The sequence below is a fragment of the Hydractinia symbiolongicarpus genome, chromosome 2 (assembly GCF_029227915.1).
Source record: "Hydractinia symbiolongicarpus strain clone_291-10 chromosome 2, HSymV2.1, whole genome shotgun sequence".
NCBI classification, from domain to species: domain Eukaryota; kingdom Metazoa; phylum Cnidaria; class Hydrozoa; order Anthoathecata; family Hydractiniidae; genus Hydractinia; species Hydractinia symbiolongicarpus.
In genome coordinates this window covers 20,102,249-20,115,094 of record NC_079876.1, presented here as the reverse complement: position 1 = coordinate 20,115,094, position 12,846 = coordinate 20,102,249, and positions in this window count along the sequence as shown.

The window sequence follows — 12,846 nt, the reverse complement described above, 5'->3', positions numbered from 1 at the left end:
CAGCGCAATTTTTTTTAAATGCCACTTCGCTAATACCATATGTACCGTCATTTCTCTAATTCAACGCGGATAGAACAATAATCACGCAACAAAAATATTTTTATATATTCATGTTTTATTTTCTCCATTATACAAAAACACATTTACATTTTCACAAAACAAATTTGGAAATTCCACTCATTTTGGAGAGAGAGTTTCCAGTAGCTTGTTGTATTAGAGGTTATCATGTCTACAGAGGGACGCAATGGACTGTTGAAATTGGTTCAATTTTAACAGCTGAGCCAGAAAATAGTCCCGGTGCTCTTGTTAAAAGCAAACATGCTAATGCCATTATAACAAACAATCAAACTATCAGAAATAATTTTTGTCAAAACTAACCTTCTTTTTTTTGAAACACGGAGTTACTTTGACAGTCAAAAAGGGAAAAGAAGATATTTTTACGATCTGCCTAAAGGAAGCATGGAAATCCGGGCAAAATTTATTTATAGAACATAGAAAAAGTAGCCCAGTGACCAAATGAGAAAGGGAACATCGAAGGGGATAAAGAAGTTTGAAGAAAAAAGAAAAAAAGGAATAAAAAATAGTTTGAAAACAAAAGTGAAGGAAAATAAAAAAAATAAAAAACTTTTTGTATTTTTCTCTCTCTAATTTAGTGCGGGTTGGCTGAAATTTTACTCTAATTATTACCGCGGTCTCGAATTGATAAATACATCATAATTTTTTTCCTCTTATTATTAACGCGGTAGTTTGGTTCATACCGCGGATTTTCTTCAGAAATCAGATTGGCTTGGTATACAATGCATGGTGTTAGGCATTGGCGGTTGAGGGGATTTTGCTGCAGTTACAGGTGTACCGTGAAATCGGTGTCTAAAATTTTTCGTGTCTAAATCTTAATTACATCCAGTGAAATTTATCTTGCCAGTGGGCCATGTATTTTCCAAAGATGAACAATAATCAAATCAACAGGCCGCAGAGATATATCTCCAGAAACCAGCTCACAATAATCAGATCTGTGTAATGCAGGTTATTCCAGCTAGAAGTTTCGTAGAAGTGAAATGCTAGAATTATATAGCTTTGAAAAAAATCGAGTTTACCCAGAGTTAAGCTAACTAGCTACAGCTACATTATGATTAGATCCCCCCCCCCCCCCTAAAAAAAAAACACAACAACAACAACAAACAAATAACACACACACACATAAACAGACACCATGACATGACTGCTAAAATGTAGCTATTATAGCTAAACATGAATTAAATGTCTTCTCTCTTTCTTAATATAGGTACACCACGTGCAATATTCTTTCTGTCATGGAATTTTATGTGAAACCCTGCTGGATACACATTTATAAAGTGTAAGTGGGATGCTAAAACAAGGAAAAGGAGCCTTGTTAAGATGACTCAAAACTTTAATGTGAACTAGAAGATGTATGGTACCAAAAATTACACATGGAAAAATTTAGCTAGCTATATAAAGCTATGGTAAGTTATTTATGATATAGCTATTTTTTGAACACATGTACACACGTGACGACAACCCCCTCAAAGTTTAGTATTTTACAGAATTTATTAGTTAATTTAGTTTAGTAAAGTTTAACCAGAATAGTAATTATTATGCTAAGTGCTAAGTTTCAATGAAGGTATTGTTTATTCCATATTATACATTCTTGTTGATATCTGCAAATTTCTATAGTCAACAAGATACAAACTTTCAAGTCACCTGTTTCAATGAATTATTTGTTTTCAGTATTTCTGAGTCACTAGATTTTTTTTAAGGTTTCATTTGTTTAAGGTATCTATAACCTGTAATTCTTGTGAAGCAACCAATAGCAAATAAAATAAGATTATTTCACAATGACTAACCAACCAAATTTTATCTATCATGGATATGGCCTAATAAGGAGTTCAATTCTTCTTTATTACTTATAAGTTTCTCACATGGTTTTATTAATATTCCACAGTTATACAGGTATATCATTGGTTCAGTTCTTGTGAGAAATCCGTAAAATAAGTAGTTTATACGAGTAATTTTCAAAATAATTTTATTATTTAATCTGTTCAATTCATTCCTGTCACCACATTTAAAATGGAAGTAAATAACGTACAGGAAACACGTTTAGCTGCTTCTGAAGATGTTGGTAAATCCAAATCTGAAGGTAAAATACTTGGTTTTTGTAATTTTAATTTGAGTGTACACACATTTTTTTATAAGAAACATAGCCTTTTTGGGTTTAGCCTAGATATTTTTTTTAAAATTTAAAGGGTATTTTCTGAAATTTTAAAAATTAGGAAATATGAAAAAATCGAGTCATGGATCTATTTTTTTTAAGCTTTTGGCCACAACCATTGACCACCAACCCTTTTCAAAAAACAAGTTTATATATTACTTAACAGTAAAGACAAATAAATTAACCTAGTTTTAATAAAAAAATAAATAAATTAAAAACAACTTGATTTTTTTAAAGGCATTAGTGGGAATGTACGACGGGGAAAATCGGCCTTTCTTCTTCGCCAGACGATTAATAGTAATTATACTTTGACATTTGCTTTTTCTTTTGGTAGATAACCGTCGTGGCAGATCTGTGCGACGTGTGATTCCAGCCTGTGTTATCAAGCGAATAAGAGAAGAAATTTCCTTCTCTAGACGGTAGTTACACCGGATACAAAGACAGATTACGTGAATAAAATGAATTTCACATGGGTGCACGAAGTTAATACCGACGGCGAATAGGAATATTTACAAATGAACTACAACATACAACTTACATGCTTTTTTTACAAGAATACTAAATTCTAGGTCATCATTCTTATTTCCCTATTGTTCTAAATAATAGACACAATAGATCTACTGTTTTTAACCTGAAATCCAACACTGATATTTTTATAAAACATATTACTATAACAAATGTTTACATGCATAACTATATTTACATTCGCGAATACTTGCGTTCTATAATTTCACTTCTCTCAGGTCGTTTCGTTGGTGCTAAGAACTCCTTTTACTTTCCCTGCCCATTTTGTCCTCTACTACACATCTTTGCCAACAGCTCGATAATACGACGCAATAGCGATGTTCCGTAAAAATTCATAACATTTGTACTTTTCACTTTTACTGCGACAAATCTTTTCGAGTAGCCCGACAAAGAAATTTTATAACGAAGGACGTATTGACCTTCCTTAGTTTTCTTCTTGGCCTAAAAGTAAAAGGAGGTATTAATAACTTTTTAAAGAACTGAGCAGAAAGACAAAAATAGAAATGAAAGTACACACTTGATCGCGATTTTTGTTGTTGTTGTGATCAAGCGTTTTTTTCTGTTCGGCAAGTACCGGATTTTCAGAGCGTTAAAAACTTCGAGATATGTGGTAAATAAATACTCGTTCATCTTCTTCATCAGACACCAGTTGGGTATTTGTAATAACGGATTTCGACGTCTGCACACTTTTATCTGTCGCATCAGTTTGTGTCGATATATTATTCTCAATAACTCCAGATATATTTCCACATTTTCTAATTCACAAACCGCTGACAGTATGTGAGCTACTCGATAAAAGTTCGCGAACAACCTGAAACAATATAGTGGTTTCGCGACTTATAACAAAAAAGCTATATGGTTAGTATAAAACTACTACGTACCTTCTCTCTTTCCAGTTTAACACGCGTAGTCGGCGTTTCTTCATATCTTTTTATCTTTGTATTTCATGGGAATTGAGCCTTCAACTAATTTTATGGGGAATCTTTTTTTTTTGCACCTAAAATCTGATATAATATGCAAATACAAGGATTACTCTTCGCAGTCGTACAATCCACGCGTTTGCTATTGTGTTGTCTTTTGTGGGATATTAAAAAAGATTAAGTGGGGTGTCTTCTTCTTGGATGGAGTTGTCACTCGTGAACTACGCATAGCGTAGATCCCGCAGGTTCTCAATGATAAGACTTTTTTGTCTTCCATGAATCTCCTGACTTAAAGGTGTAATGGCATTGCTATATTTTTTGTTTTTTCTCTCTTCTATATTTTATTTGTCTATTTTAAATTTTAACATATTAGAACTTTTTGTAACGTTTTACCATTGTATACCTTGAAGTTAAAAATATATTATAATATATTATCGACTCACAACCTCAAACCGAACAATTCATTTTAAGTTTTCGACTTTTTCTTAAAACAAGTTGATGTGATAAAAGGAAGAGCGGTGCTTTTTTCCTAGATTAACCGACGTTTCTGCTCGTTTGAAAATTATGCTGAGGGGAGAAATAATTTTTTTACTTAGTTTAGGTTGGCAGTCTTTAAATTAAATTTTCTTCACTTTCCGTGTGACACTCTGGTCTGTGTTGAATCTCGTGATGACGACACAAGATATATCGCACTTGCTTTTTCGTTTCAAAACACTCGGCAATGGCGGATGCGAAGTCCATGGTTATGTGGAAGCGTGGTATTTTTTATTACATGGAATCACAGTCCCGATATATACTTGCGCACGCATCTAAGTGATTACGTAATGCCCGATGCGCGCGCAGAAATGGAGGTAAAAATGTAAACAAACTAAGCGGAAAAGTTACCTCCATTTCTGCGCGCGCAGGAAAAACACGGCACTATGATTGAGTGTATTCCTATATCTTTCAAAAACAACATTTTTAGTAAAAAGGAATGTTTTTCTCTATATTAACTATATTTTACTTACCTATGAAGAACAACTTGTTTTTGCTCGGGAGGTAACCTTTATATAATATTATGAAACTGTTTCTTAACTTTTTGGAAATGGCTTGGGGCTATTATGTCAGGATCGTGTATCTAAGCTGTAGTGACGTGTGTAGCTGGCTATGGTCTGCTGTCATGGTATTGAGAAAGTAAAAAGCTGTTATTTTTTTAAAAAAATGACTTCTCTTTTGTGTCAGTGTTGTAATGACCATAAAAAAGAGTTTTTTTTTTTTTGAAATTTCAATGACTTGGCTTTCGTGTCAGTGTTGTAATCACATGCATGTTTAGCCTGTCGTTAAAAAGAGTTTCTTTTTTTCTTGAAATTTTGATGACTTGGCTTTCGTGTCAGTGTTGTAATGACCTGCATTTCAAGCCTGTCGTACAAAGTGAATTTTGTTTCTTAAAATTTTGATGACTTGGCTTTCGTGTCAGTGTTGTAATGAGCTGCATGTTTAGCCTGTCGTCAAGAGAGTTTTTTTTTCTTGAAATTTTGATGACTTGGCTTTCGTGTCAGTGTTGTTTTATTGGAATTCTGCAAAAAAATAGTTTGCTTATTTATTCTATATAGTTCTCATTTTTCTTTTACAGAATGTGTGTTACACCGATTTAACAGTGGAACGGAGGCTGAGATTAAGCAAGCATAGCTAATTTGCTAGAGTCCTCGCCAGACCGATGTGGAGGAGATGGGCGAAAGAGCAACACTTAAAAAAACCTCAAAGGAGAAAATTTTTTATATTTTTGCAGTTCTGTATATTTTTCTTTTCTTTTCTGTTATTGTATTGTTTTATATACACGTTTTTTTATAAGCAACCGAGATGCTGAGGTTTTTTGTCTAGTAAATAATAACATTAAAGCGAAAAAAGCAAGTGTAAGCTTAATATGGTAAAATTAGCAACTTCTTAGTTCTTATAAAAAATACTTTTAAAAGAAAGGGTTTTATTAATTACCCTATGAATTTACTGTAGGCCTCAAATAACCCTTTTTGTAATCAAAGATTCCGATGTGGAATACAGCATATTTAAGATTTTTTAAAATATTTTATTTATCTAGATTTGTATTTTACAGATTTTTTTTTTATAACAACATAACATGTATATTCAGGGTAACTACTCTGTAAGATGTTCTTACATTGTTAAAAAAAATTCAATAAGTTATTATTATTATTATTATTATTATTAAACATATATTTGGCATCCATAATTTACAAATGGTTCTTCTGCCTACAAAAAAATAAAAACTATAAAAATCTATAAAATCTATAAGATCAGTAAAAAAATATATTGAATCTAAGTGCATAATGAAATAAATGGGCTCACAGAGTACGAAATGGTGCCGGTAGAGTAAGTAGACACATTGAACAAGAAAAAAAAAAAAAAAAAAAGAAGAGACTAATTAAAAATAAATAAATTGATGGCACCATGTAAGGACACACAAAAAAGGTAGAACTATAATGAAAAGATGGGGGGAAATAGGTAGCCTACATGCATAGAGTTATTCACATTATTTGGATAAAAGTTTGCACAAAGCACTATCGTGTAAAAATAATTTGACTTTTTTGATAAATTCTTTATGGTTGACAACGGAACGAATATTGCCAGGAAGATCATTAAACAACGCTGATGAGCAATCCATAAACGTTTTTCGGAATGTGTCGCTTTGTAGTTTATTTTTGTTTTCTGCATCAGATCGCAGGCTTCGACCATTTTTGTACCATTTCAGTGTAAGGTATTCAGGTGAGCATTCGTCATACAACACCTTGTGTGCCAGTTTTAGTATCGATAAATTTACACGCTCTTGCACTGGCAGCCATTTCAGTATTACTAACACATCGTTAGTGGAAGCATATCTCTGAAGAACAAAGCTGGCAGCGACATTTAGAACTCTTTGTAACCTTTTCATTTGATATTGTGGAATATTATTATAGACAAGATTTCCGTAGTCTATCTTTGATAATATCAGTGCTTCAGCGAGATTTTTTCTCACGTGAAAAGGTGCCAAACGTTTCAATCGCTTTAATGTCGAAATCGTAGCGTATGATGATCTAATGATGTTATTCACATGTGTAGACCACGTCATATGTTCATCGAATGTTATGCCCAGTATTTTGAGAGAGGATACCCGCTCAATCTCAGCACCATTACTATGGAATTTGAATAAGTTACTGAAGTTTAAATTGTTTATACAGCTTAACTGGCTTGTCGAGTACATAATTGATTTTGTCTTTATGGAATTAAACATCAGATTGTTTATCTTTGACCATGTTGTTATTTGGTTAATGTCACTTTGAAGCTTTGCTGTTGCGATATCCATTTCTTTTAGTTTGAAGTGTATGTAAAGATTTGTGTCATCTGCGTACTGGATAGAATTACACGACGAATTCAACGATAGGTCAGAGACATAGATGTTGAACAAGATCGGACCAAGAATAGATCCCTGGGGAACACCGTATTTGATCAGCAAGGTGTCCGATTTTTTGTCATCAATTTGCACAAACTGCTGGCGATTTGACAAATAGTTAGAGATCAAATTGATGAATGCAGGAGACATTTGGAGTTTCTTCAACTTATTAATCAGAACGTCATATTTCACAGTATCAAATGCTTTGGAGTAATCTGCTGACACTGATAAAGTTACTTCACCTCTTTGCATAGCCTTCAAAATGTCGTCCTTTAATTTTAAGAGTATCGTGATGCACGAGTGACCTTTGCGAAAACCAGATTGAGTTGAAGCGTAAATGTTATATCTATCAATGAAGTCACAAAGCTGTGATAAAATGACTTTCTCATATACTTTCGACAGTACAGGAAGTATTGATATTGGACGAAAATCTTCTAGTTGTGAAGCACCTGGAACTTTAGGTACCGGACAGATACGTGATTTCTTCCAGCATGTTGGAAATACGTTTGCATCGATGCAGTTATTCAAAATCTTTGTTAGGACTGGCGACAATTGGGCTGCGACTGGTTTTATGAATTTCGCTGGTATGTTATCACCACCAGTAGAGCAATCACTTCTCAATGAATTCAAATGTTTGAGAACATCCTCTTGGGTAGCGTGACGAAGGTCAAATAAATCCATTGCCGGTACAGCCTCATCATTCATAGTGGGAGAAATGTTTAACTCATTTGTATTGCTTAACTTTATTGCAATGGAGTTGAAATAATCATTGATGGTATCGGGATTCTGCCTGATTTGTTTGAACTGTGGTTTAATAATAGTTCTTATGGTTTTCCATACTTCCTTTGAACGGTTACTTGATAGAGCCTTTTGATAGAAGGTTCTTCTAGAGTGTTTGATAGCCTTCTTCAATTTATTTCTCGTTTCAACATACTCATGTTTAGCCTCTCTGTCATCACAAGATTTTAATTCACTACGAAGTTCTTCAAGTTTCAGTTTCGACGATACAATGGATGGGTCCTTCATCCAGGGAGCTGGTGGTCGTGTAAATTTACACCTTTTCAAAGGAGCATGGCTATTAATGCAGGACAGTATGAGTTCATTCATAACATACAGTTGATCTTCCGGATCATCAAAAGTATCTATCAAGGAAAAAGGAATCTTCTCGATATCACTAATATATTCATCGATGTTCAACTGCTTCTCGTCACGTATAAATTTGTATCGTTTTTCGAATTTATCCTTTTTGATATTCATAACGATATGCGGGGCATCATGGTCAGAAATTTCATCGCACAATAAAACGTTCTCACTAACTACCTTTTCCGGTATATTACTAATAACATGATCAATAAGGGATGTCGATTTTCGGGTTGGTTTTGTAATATGTTGTTTTAGGTCATAAGTCATAAGTGTATCTTGATATAATTCGATTGTGGATTTATCACCTTGTAATAAGTCGATATTGAAGTCACCTGTAATTATGATAATACCGTCCCATTTTGCGGTGATGTGACGCAAAAGAATATCAAATCGTTCTAGCCAATCTTTTTTTTCTCTTTCTATAGAAGATGGCTGATAAAATGTTCCAACTAGATATGAGTAATTTTTATTTCTACCTTTCACTTCGATCCAGACATGTTCGATAGAATTGTCGAGTTTGGTTATGTCGTCTCTAGTTTTGTAAATAAGTTCGTCCTTGATGTACATTCCAACACCACCTCCTCGTTTATCAGTTCTGTTTTTATATTCAAATTGGTATCCTGGAATGTTTACATAATCAATCAATACCTGATTATTTTTTAACCATGTCTCGGACAACGTGATTATGTCAAATTTATGACATTCGAGCATGTATGAGAACTCGTCAAATGTGCTCGGTAAGGATTGCGTATTTAGATGGCAAATTTTCGTATGTTTTGGATTGCTTGGTATGGTTATTAATTCCTCGTATTCACCACCATCACTCAGAATAGATGAGTACAATGCGCAAACATCACGTACATTCGAAAAGGGAAGCACAGTAAAATGGCAATCTGAACAGGTCCAATATTTCGGAATTCTACCATTGAGTACTAAATTTGATTGGTTCAAACAAGCAGCGTGAGTGGTTTCCCAGCATGTATCACAAATGAATCGTCTTTGATTGCATTTAACACATTTCTCACAGATTGAACAAGATGGAGCTTTCAATCCGCGTTGGAGTGCGGGACCAGGATTGCTTTCAACATCGCCACTCATTACAAGTTGTTGCGTGGCACAATGGTTAGCATAATACAATACACGAGATTTACATCTTTTCACTTTTCCGCCATTAGGGGTTTGCGATATAGTATGCTGTTGATCAGTGATAGCAAAATCTGACCCATCGCGATAATTAAATATCAATAGAACTAAAATAATCTGAAAACACTTGAACTCCATCGTAGATGATTTGTTGCGTGAAGAAAATTATGACAAACTTTTTCGTTTACGTTATTTTACTTTCCATGAGTCAAAAACTGTAATTCTGTAGACAACCAACGATCATAAACCCACTGAATAATAATATCAAATACCAACTAAATCAATATTAATAGCTGCAAGTTCGTGAGTGATTAAATAAGTAATATCGTATCAAAGAACACAAGTAAATCCAGCTCTTGTAAAAAACACGTCCGACCTCAAACACGTCCGACCTCAAAAAGTTTTAAACTAGAAAGAAAAACTTAGAAAAATAAGCACGTGATCAAGTAGTAGTCACCCTGATACTAATTTATTAATATTTAAGTTTTTTATTTATATTTTTTATAATGTGTTTTAAAATAATTAACATCGTTTGTATTTCACCGATTTTAATTTTAATAAACTTATATTCTGTTTGTTTTTTAACTTGCTTTCCTGCGAAATTCACTTAATGACGTTGTTTAAACGTTTCTTGAATCCACATAGTGATGTTACTCGAACGTTACATGCTGAACGTTATTTGAACGTCCTGAAAAAAGTGGTTATTGAATGTGCAAACGGTACGTTATTTGAACGTTATTTGAACCGTTAATTGAACGATCAAAATGACGTTTTTGGACGTTAATTAAACGTTTTCGTGCCACCATGGAGGTAGAAGTAAAGAAGGAGATTGAACTCTTTTTTTCTATTGAAATCATCCCTGATGTGATCAGTTGCAAATCTATTCATTTATTAGCCGATCAACCAATAGTTCATTTCAAATTGGCTGATATGTGTTTTGTGTATCAGCAGAATCAAAGAAATGAAAATAGCTGTGGTATTTTAATATCTTTCGAATCTATTAATGAAATTACATCATTTAAAAAGCAAAATAACTATTAACTTTTCTACTTTTTCCATTTTTGACTTACTTGACTCATAGCTTTATTATGGTAAATTTTAGTAAATCTTTAGACATGTTCTACTTCATACAGAAGGTTCGTCAATTTTTTAACTCCTTTCAATATATTTAGCAATCTCGCTGATGCTGATAATGATGGAAAGACATTCAAAGCATTTTCAACTTAATCTGTCTCCTTATTGTCCATGAATCTCTCTAACAGCAGCAAATGAGACTTAATATTCACACCCAACTGATTTCTCTCTGACTTCTGACGGTCTAACTCATACAACCTTCCCCCCCCCAGTCATTTTTCTATCCCTGTGTAGATGACAATTGCAATATAATAGCACAAACACAACTGTTATAGATAGTAAAAGTTAATTGACTGAGAGTTATAACAAGAAACATCTATTACAATTGTTGCAAAGCTAAAAACAAAATACAAAAGTTCACTAAAAAGATCTAATAAACTAGACAAGAATTATAACAACAAGAACTTAGTACAAGAAAAAAAGAACATAAAGTAAAATGACATATAACTATAAACTAAAACTTTTAATTTGCTACACATCACACTGCAATAGCTGAACAACTACACACCATAAACATACACAGAAGTCCCTAATGAACAATTAAACAAAAAACTGTGACATCACAACATAGAAACTAATGCCCACATTGACACTTCCTGAACACACTTATACTAACACAATTAACAACATAAAATTAGACTATTAAAGGTGGAAACACACATTGAAACAAGGTAAAGTGCTGTACACATAATCGTGTAAAAAACAGGTCGTACAAATAATCGTGTAAAAACAGGTCGTACAAATAATCGTGTAAGAAATAGTGTCGTACAAATAATCGTGTAAGAAACAGTGTCGCACAAATAATCTTGTAAGAAACAGTGTCGTACAAATAATCGTGTAAGAAACAGTGTCGTACAAATAATCTTGTAAGAAACAGGTCGTACAAATAATCTTGTAAGAAACAGTGCCGTACAAATAATCGTGTAAGAAATAGTGTCGCACAAATAATCTTGTAAGAAACAGTGTCGTACAAATAATCTTGTAAGAAACAGGTCGTACAAATAATCATGTAAGAAATAGTGTCGTACAAATAATCATGTAAGAAACAGTGTCGCACAAATAATCGTGTAAGAAACAGTGTCGCACAAATAATCATGTAAGAAATAGTGTCGTACAAATAATCATGTAAGAAACAGTGTCGCACAAATAATCATGTAAGAAATAGTGTCGTACAAATAATCATGTAAGAAACAGTGTCGCACAAATAATCGTGTAAGAAACAGTGTCGCACAAATAATCATGTAAGAAATAGTGTCGTACAAATAATCATGTAAGAAATAGTGTCGTACAAATAATCATGTAAGAAACAGTGTCGCACAAATAATCGTGTAAGAAACAGTGTCGCACAAATAATCATGTAAGAAATAGTGTCGTACAAATAATCTTGTAAGAAACAGTGTCGCACAAATAATCATGTAAGAAATAGTGTCGTACAAATAATCATGTAAGAAACAGTGTCGCACAAATAATCATGTAAGAAACAGTGTCGCACAAATAATCATGTAAGAAATAGTGTCGTACAAATAATCATGTAAGAAACAGTGTCGCACAAATAATCGTGTAAGAAACAGTGTCGCACAAATAATCGTGTAAGAAATAGTGTCGCACAAATAATCTTGTAAGAAACAGTGTCGCACAAATAATCGTGTAAGAAACAGTGTCGCATAAATAATCATGTAAGAAACAGTGTCGCACAAATAATCTTGCAAGAAACAGTGTCGCACAAATAATCTTGTAAGAAATAGTGTCGCACAAATAATCATGTAAGAAACAGTGTCGCACAAATAATCTTGCAAGAAACAGTGTCGCACAAATAATCTTGTAAGAAACAGTGTCGTACAAATAATCGTGTAAGAAACAGTGTCGCATAAATAATCATGTAAGAAACAGTGTCGTACAAATAATCGTGTAAGAAACAGTGTCGCATAAATAATCATGTAAGAAACAGTGTCGTACAAATAATCGTGTAAGAAACAGTGTCGCATAAATAATCATGTAAGAAACAGTGTCGCACAAATAATCTTGCAAGAAACAGTGTCGCACAAATAATCTTGTAAGAAACAGTGTCGTACAAATAATCGTGTAAGAAACAGTGTCGCATAAATAATCATGTAAGAAACAGTGTCGTACAAATAATCGTGTAAGAAACAGTGTCGCATAAATAATCATGTAAGAAACAGTGTCGTACAAATAATCGTGTAAGAAACAGTGTCGCATAAATAATCATGTAAGAAACAGTGTCGCACAAATAATCTTGCAAGAAACAGTGTCGCACAAATAATCTTGTAAGAAACAGTGTCGTACAAATAATCGTGTAAGAAACAGTGTCGCAT